Source organism: Oreochromis niloticus, unplaced genomic scaffold (genome assembly GCF_001858045.2).
Source record: "Oreochromis niloticus isolate F11D_XX unplaced genomic scaffold, O_niloticus_UMD_NMBU tig00001364_pilon, whole genome shotgun sequence".
Classification (NCBI taxonomy): domain Eukaryota; kingdom Metazoa; phylum Chordata; class Actinopteri; order Cichliformes; family Cichlidae; genus Oreochromis; species Oreochromis niloticus.
In genome coordinates, this window is record NW_020327366.1 from 92,426 (window position 1) to 100,546 (window position 8,121).

An 8,121-nucleotide genomic window follows, 5' to 3' on the forward strand; every position below is an offset into this window, starting at 1 on the left:
TAATCAAACGTGAAATTTCTTTCACCTTTGAACTTCAGGCTTAAATTAAACCTTTTTTAAAAACCTTCTTACCAACACATAATTCCAACTTTCTGCATTAAACATCTATCTTATCATATAAACACTCGATCACTGAGAGAACTTTGCCTAACGTTAAAGTTAGGTTAGAACCAAATGAAGCAGCTGATCTCGTCAAACTCATAGCGACAGTAACTGACAGTGAATTATTTTAATGGTCTTCATTGTATTTGTTAGAAACATTTTTTTTATTTTCCTTTAATTGCGGGACTTTGGTTAAGTTAAATCCAATGTATTAACCTACCTTTGAGGTGAAGTGCAGCTGCGACTAACGCTACGGCAGGCAATGAGGTGCGTTTAATGTCACTCTGTTAATTTGAGCATCCATAAACTGAATGTCTTATTTTTTCTTACTTTATTATTGCCAATTTATTGGAGAATTGGGCCATTTAATTAAGATAGATTTTATGTTGTTGGTTGTAAAGATCTGGATGGATATTTTATTTTGTATTTCTATTTTTCAGTTTGATTTTTCAAGACTTGGTCATTTGCCTTTTTCTTTATAACTTGGCCTACTTTTAGTTTTAGTTTTGTTAAAATTAGCAGTAGTGAGAAATGTTATTGTTGGTCTTGAATATATTTGATGTAGCCCATACAATTAAGGTAAGTGTCATGTTTTTAGTTGTTAGAGTCTGATGAAGAATCTTTTATTTTATTTTTCTCCAAAAGTTGATTCTGTTTATCTGGACATAGTGTTTTTCAGTTTCAGCTGAATGCAGGTTTCCCCAATCTTACACGTGTCAGGAGCATCAGCACAGCTGAAATGCATTTTTTCTAAGCACCGCGTCTCTGTGGCTTTTAAACCTCAAAACACTCTATAACAAAAATTGGTCCACCCCAAGGATCGGGTCCCCTGGTGTAGTTTCCACTGTGTGAGACTGAAGGCTTCCTCAGAGTGAGGCTGAGAGCGGCAGGCCCAGGTTCAAGTCTGACCCGTGGCCCTTCAAATAAAGCTGAAAAAGGCCAATAAATTATATTTTGGCGTGTTGGGGGAGCGGCTGTTCTCTCCCATCATGCCTTGGGACATGTGCTGCTGTTAATGTTCTTGTTTTGTTGTTTATGTTTACGTTTCTTTTGGCTGTTACATTGAATGTTGTGTTCATGCTGTAGTGAGTTCAATGACAGTTATTGTTGATGGAAGAATGTCGTACCATGAGTGAGATCAGGCTTGTGGTTATTGACCCTCTGAAGCACAGTGTCGTACTATGTGTGTTTTAATAAAGAGCTCCCCCTACCAGTTTGGGGTTGAACTGCAATCTCCCTGAGAGCTTCTTTGTTGAGATTCCTCTGCATGCCACATTGGTGTCAGAAGTGGGATTCCGAGAGCATGGCCACTATTCTGAAAGACGAAGAGGAGCTGAGGAAGATTGAGGAGCTTATCACTCGCCTGGAAGCGGTGAATGGAGCCCGACTGAAGAAGCAGGGGGAGCTCTGGGCAGCAGCAAGCCAGCCAGTGGAAGATCTGTGGGGCTTACCAGATGGAACCTCACAGCCCCGCCCACTGGGAAGCTGTCGGAGCCGCCAAGGCATGCTGCAGGCTCCAGGACCACAAGCAGCCAGCCAGCCTTCGCTCATGGTGGTGCCGGGGAGCAGCACACCCTCACTGCTGGCAGCCGAGGGGGACAACGCCAACTGTCTCCAGGACCCAGTACAGCCGCCACTGCCATCAGGGGCTCCTGTCCGGGGGAGCATGAAGCTGCCACGCTATAATGGGGAAGCACCTCCAGAGACCTACCTTATCCAGGTACAGCTGGCTGCTCAGCTAAATGGATGGTCAACGAAGGAGACAGCTGTTCAAGTCGCCCTCGCCTTGGAAGGCAGGGCACTGCAGATCCTCACAGATCTTCAGCCAGAAGAACGTTTAAGTTGGCCTGCTGTTGCCAGAGCAATGCAGAGCAGGTTTGGCCTCCGTACACATGCGGATGATGCCCGAGATAAACTTGCTAGCCACCCACGGAGACAAGAGGAGAGTCTGGGTGCCTATGCTGCTGACCTACGTCTTTATGCACGTAGAGGGTACCCTGCTTTTGATGCTGCAGCGCAAGAAGAGCTTGCTCTCCAGGCTTTTGTCCGGGGTCTCCAGCCAAAACGACTACAAGAGCACATCCGTCTGCATGCACCAGAAACCCTGGCGGCAGCTCTAACTGAGGCCAAAAGAGTGGAGCATGTGCTCAGCCCAGGTGCACGCAGCCCTGGCGTAAGTCACCAAGTGCGCCAAACAGACTACGAAAGGAGCGACCAGGAGGAGGAGGCCCGCCAAACCACCCACATACCACCTTGGCGATCTCGGCGAGGGAATAGACAAGCAGGAGGCCAATCCAGGGATAACTGCCATCGGTGTGGAGAACCAGGCCACATCGCACGCTACTGTCCAGCACCAAGCCCACAAAGCCTGGCACCCCAGCTGCCGTTAAACTAAGGCGGGGTGGCACAACGGAGGAACTGCCCCCTGCAACCACTCTGCCCTCCAAATCACACTTGCGGGTTGGCCGGCTCGGCCAGGCACGAGGACTGTATCTGGACTGGACTTGCCGGCACCACCTGTAGAGCCCTGATAGACACTGGATCCACGCTTTCCTTGGTACAGGCCGGAGTCCTCCCTGGTACTGACGGCCCAAGACCGCAGGGTTGGCAGCCTACTCAACTCCACATCACCACAGTCACAGGGGAGCGTGCCAAGGTTAAGGGGGAAAGATCCCTCCCGGTGGCTGTGGCTAACCGCACTGTTGACCACCAATTCTGGCTAGCCAGCATCCAGGACCGATGCATCGTTGGTCTAGACCTGTTAACCAAATGGGAGGCCACAGTGGACGTGTCCCGAGCAATCCTTTACCTGGGCACGGAGGCTGTGAAGCTCCACACCACCAAGGAAGTCCCGCTGCCTGCCTCCACTTTTTCAGCCAGCGTCAGGAAGCCTGAGGACCTGTACTTTATTATTGCCACCGCTGGCGGTGGAAGGGGCCTCTCCTTCACCAGCGGCACAGCAACTGTCCACAGAGACCAAGCTAGCTGTCAAGGACCTATACCAGAGGAGCTACGAGGGTCTCCAGGTTGATCAGCAACGGCAGCTGCGGGAGATACTCGACTTGTTTGCCGACATCTTTGCAGCCAAGGATGAGGACTGCATGCAAACCAGCCTGGTACAACACGACATTGACACTGGGGATGCACGGCCCATCCGCCTCCGCCCTCGTCGCCTTCCCCTTGCCAAGCGTGCCGCAGCAGAGCAGAAGGTCAGGGAAATGGCAGAGGCAGGCATCATAGAACCCTCAAACAGCCCCTGGGCGGCCCCAGCCGTACTGGTTCGGAAAAAGGATGGTACCTGGCGGTTTTGTGTCGACTATCGTCTACTCAACAGCATCACACGCAAGGACTCCTACCCGTTGCCCCGGATTGACGATGCCCTGGACGACATTGCTGGGTCCTGCTGGTTCAGCTCCCTCGATTTGCGCAGTGGCTACTGGCAGGTGGAGCTGACGCCAGAGGCCCGCCCAAAGACTGCTTTCTCCATTGGCCAGGGACTGTGGCAGTTTAAGGTGATGCCCTTCGGCCTCTGCAATGCCCCAGCCACATTCGAGCGCCTAATGGAGGGGGTTCTGGCTGACATTCCCCGCGACCGCTGTGTGGTCTACCTGGATGACCTCCTTGTCCACGCAACAGACTTCGAGAAAGCCTTGGCTAACCTGACTGCGGTTTTCCATGCTATCCGCCAGGCTGGCCTTCGTCTCCACCCCAAAAAGTGCCACCTCTTCCGGAAGGAGACAACCTTCTTGGGTCACATTGTCAGCGGAGCAGGGGTTTCCACCGACCCCGCAAAGGTGGCTGCTGCGAAGGACTGGCCCATTCCGGGCAACCCTGCTGAGTTGCGGAGCTTCCTTGGCCTGGCATCATACTACCGGCGGTTCGTCAAGGACTTTGCTACCATTGCAAGCCCCCTGCACCAGCTCACACAGAAGGGCCGGGAGTTCCACTGGAGTGAAGACTGTGCCGTGGCATTCGATCGGCTCCGATCTGCACTGGTTGAGGCACCGGTGCTGGCCTACCCAGACCTGCAGCTTCCTTTTCTCGTGGACACCGATGCCAGCAACACGGGTGTGGGGGCTGTACTGTCGCAGGAAGGCCCTGAGTCGTCTCTCTACATACAGTCCAGTATATAGAGAGACGACCAGGCTCCAGTTACAGCAGTGCAAGTAAACAAACAAATATAAGAAGAGTAAGGAAATAAATATACACGTTAGCACTCGGGGGAAAGGAAAGTTTACTTTGACAATAACAAAATCAGCTTACTATCACCTCAAGAATATTTCAAGGATAAAAAATCTGATGTCTCAACAGGACCTGGAAAAACTAGTCCATGCATTCATCTTTAGTAGGCTTGATTACTGTAACAGCATCTTTACAGGTCTACCTAAGAAATCAGTCAGACAACTACAGCTCATTCAGAACTCTGCTGCTCGACTCCTCACTAAGACCAAAAAAGTGGACCACATCAGTCCAGCTCTGAGGTCTTTACACTGGCTGCCTGTCCGTCAGAGGATAGACTTTAAAGTTCTGATACTGGTCTATAAAGCTCTGAATGGTTTAGGACCAAAATACATCAGTGACCTCCTGACCCAGTATGAACCTTCCAGATCTCTTAGGTCATCTGTATCCGGTCTTTTATCAGTTCCCAGAGTCAGAACCAGACACGGAGAAGCCACATTCAGCTTTTATGCTCCTTATATCTGGAACAAACTCCCAGAAAGCCTCAGATCAGCTGAAACACTCAGTTTATTTAAATCCAGGTTGAAGACTCACCTGTTCTCAGCTGCTTTTGAATAAAGCACCAAATCCACACTTAAGCTTAAATTTCAAAACTTACATTTTAACTACTGATTTTATCTACTGTCCTGATTTTATCTACTGTTTTGATTTTTGATTTTATATACTGTTTGTTTGTTTGCTTGTTTGTCTTAATCAATTTTAAATCATGTTTTTTATCTGTTGTTTTCAATTTCTCTGTAAAGCACTTTGAATCACCTTGTTGTTGAATTGTGCTGTATAAATAAACTTGCCTTGCCTTGACTTCAGCAGCGAGCAGGCGCACCGAGGGCTCTCGCGCTCACTTTTCGTGTATAGAATTTCAAAAAAACATTGGTGCAAATTATAAGTCTGTATCATAATGTCTGGTGTTTTCGTGTTTGTTGGTTTGTTTTTATTTTATTTTATTTTGCGAGTTGGTTATTAGACGCTGCTCCAGCCAGCCAGAGAATCCCCCGCCCCGCCCTCTCCTCCCTGTACCGCAAGCAGCAGACGCACCTCGCAAACAGAGGGCGCCCTTACTCCCAGCAAATGGGCGATAGAAAACCGATTGGTGCCTACGACATTCCCAATATGCGCTGGCTGATGTCGGGGCAGCTTGAGTACGTGCATTTTTTTTTTTTTGCCGATGCCCGTGATGCCGCCCCCCACCACGATGCTGCCCCGGGCAACTGCCCTGGAGAAATAGTTTGTTGCTTTATAAGAAAGCCCTCCGCAAAGCCAGAACATCTTACTATTCGTCACTGATTGAAGAAAATAAGAACAACCCCAGGTTTCTCTTCAGCACTGTAGCCAGGCTGACAAAAAGTCAGAGCTCTACTGAGCCAACCATCCCTTTAACGTTAACTAGTAATGACTTCATGAACTTCTTCAGAAATAAAATTTTTATCATTAGAGAAAAAATTACCAATAATCATCCCACAGATGTAATATCGTCTACAGCTACTTTTAGTACCATTGATGTTAAGTTAGACTCTTTTTCTCCAATCGATCTTTCTGAGTTAACTTCAATAATTACTTCCTCCAAACCATCAACGTGTCTTTTAGACCCCATTCCTACAAAACTGCTCAAAGAAGTCCTGCCATTAATTAATTCTTCAATCTTAAATATGATCAATCTATCTCTAATAATTGGCTATGTACCACAGGCCTTCAAGGTGGCTGTAGTTAAACCCTTACTTAAAAAGCAATCGCTAGACCCAGCTGTCTTAGCTAATTATAGGCCAATCTCCAACCTTCCTTTCATATCAAAAATCCTTGAAAGAGTAGTTGTCAAACAGCTAACAGATCATCTGCAGAGGAATGGCTTATTTGAAGAGTTTCAGTCAGGTTTCAGAGCTCATCACAGCACAGAAACAGCTTTAGTGAAGGTTACAAATGATCTTCTTATGGCCTCTGACAGTGGACTCATCTCTGTGCTTGTCCTGCTAGACCTTAGTGCAGCGTTCGATACTGTTGACCATAATATCCTATTAGAGCGATTAGAACATGCTGTAGGTATTATAGGTACTGCGCTGCAGTGGTTTGTATCATATCTATCTAATAGACTCCAATTTGTTCAAGTAAATGGAGAGTCTTCTTCACATGCTGAGGTTAATTATGGAGTTCCACAGGGTTCAGTGCTAGGACCAATTCTATTTACATTATACATGCTTCCCCTAGGCAGCATCATTAGAAGACATAGCATAAATTTTCACTGCTATGCAGATGATACGCAGCTCTATCTATCCATGAAGCCAGGTAACACACACCAATTAGTTAAACTGCAGGAATGTCTTAAAGACATAAAGACCTGGATGGCCGCTAACTTCCTGCTTCTTAATTCAGATAAAACTGAGGTTATTGTACTCGGCCCTGAAAATCTTAGAAATATGGTATCTAAGCAGATTCTTACTCTGGATGGCATTACCTTGGCCTCCAGTAATGCTGTGAGGAACCTTGGAGTCATTTTTGACCAGGACATGTCCTTCAAGGCACATATTAAACAAATATGTAAGACTGCTTTCTTCCATTTGCGCAACATCTCTAAAATTAGAAATATCCTGTCTCAGAGTGATGCTGAAAAAGTAGTTCATGCCTTCATTACTTCCAGGCTGGACTACTGTAACTCATTATTATCAGGATGTCCTAAAAACTCGCTGAAAAGTCTTCAGTTAATCCAAAATGCTGCAGCAAGAGTACTGACAGGGACTAGAAAGAGAGAGCATATTTCTCCTGTTTTGGCTTCTCTTCATTGGCTTCCAGTTAAATCCAGAATTGAATTCAAAATCCTGCTCCTCACTTACAAGGTCTTAAATAATCAGGCCCCATCTTATCTTAATGACCTTGTAGTACCATATCACCCTATTAGAGCACTTCGCTCTCGCTCTGCAGGCCTACTTGTTGTTCCTAGAGTATTTAAAAGTAGAATGGGAGGGAGAGCCTTCAGTTTTCAGGCCCCTCTTCTGTGGAACCAGCTTCCAGTTTGGATTCGGGAGACAGACACTATCTCTATTTTTAAGATTAGGCTTAAAACTTTCCTTTTTGCTAAAGCATATAGTTAGGGCTGGACCAGGTGACCCTGAATCCTCCCTTAGTTATGCTGCAATAGACGTAGGCTGCCGGGGATTCCCATGATGCATTGAGTTTTTCCTTTCCAGTCACCTTCTCACTCACTATGTGTTAATAGACCTCTCTGCATCGAATCATATCTGTTATTAATCTCTGTCTCTCTTCCACAGCATGTCTTTCATCCTGTTTTCCTTCTTTCACCCCAACCGGTCGCAGCAGATGGCCGCCCCTCCCTGAGCCTGGTTCTGTCGGAGGTTTCTTCCTGTTAAAAGGGAGTTTTTCCTTCCCACTATCGCCAAAGTGCTTGCTCATAGGGGGTCATATGATATGATTGTTGGGTCTTTCTCTGTATTTATTATTGTGCGATCTACTGTACAATATAAAGCGCCTTGAGGCGACTTTTGTTGTGATTTGGCGCTATATAAATAAAATTGAATTGAATTGCCCGTGTCGCCCGTATCAAAAACCGCTACTGGCTGTTACATTGAATGTTGTGTTCATGCTGTAGTGAGTTCAATGACAGTTATTGTTGATGGAAGAATGTCGTACCATGAGTGAGATCAGGCTTGTGGTTATTGACCCTCTGAAGCACAGTGTGGTACTGTGTGTGTTTTAATAAAGAGCTCCCCCTACCAGTTTGGGGTTGAACTGCAATCTCTCTGAGAGCTTCTTTGTTGAGATTCCTCTGCATGC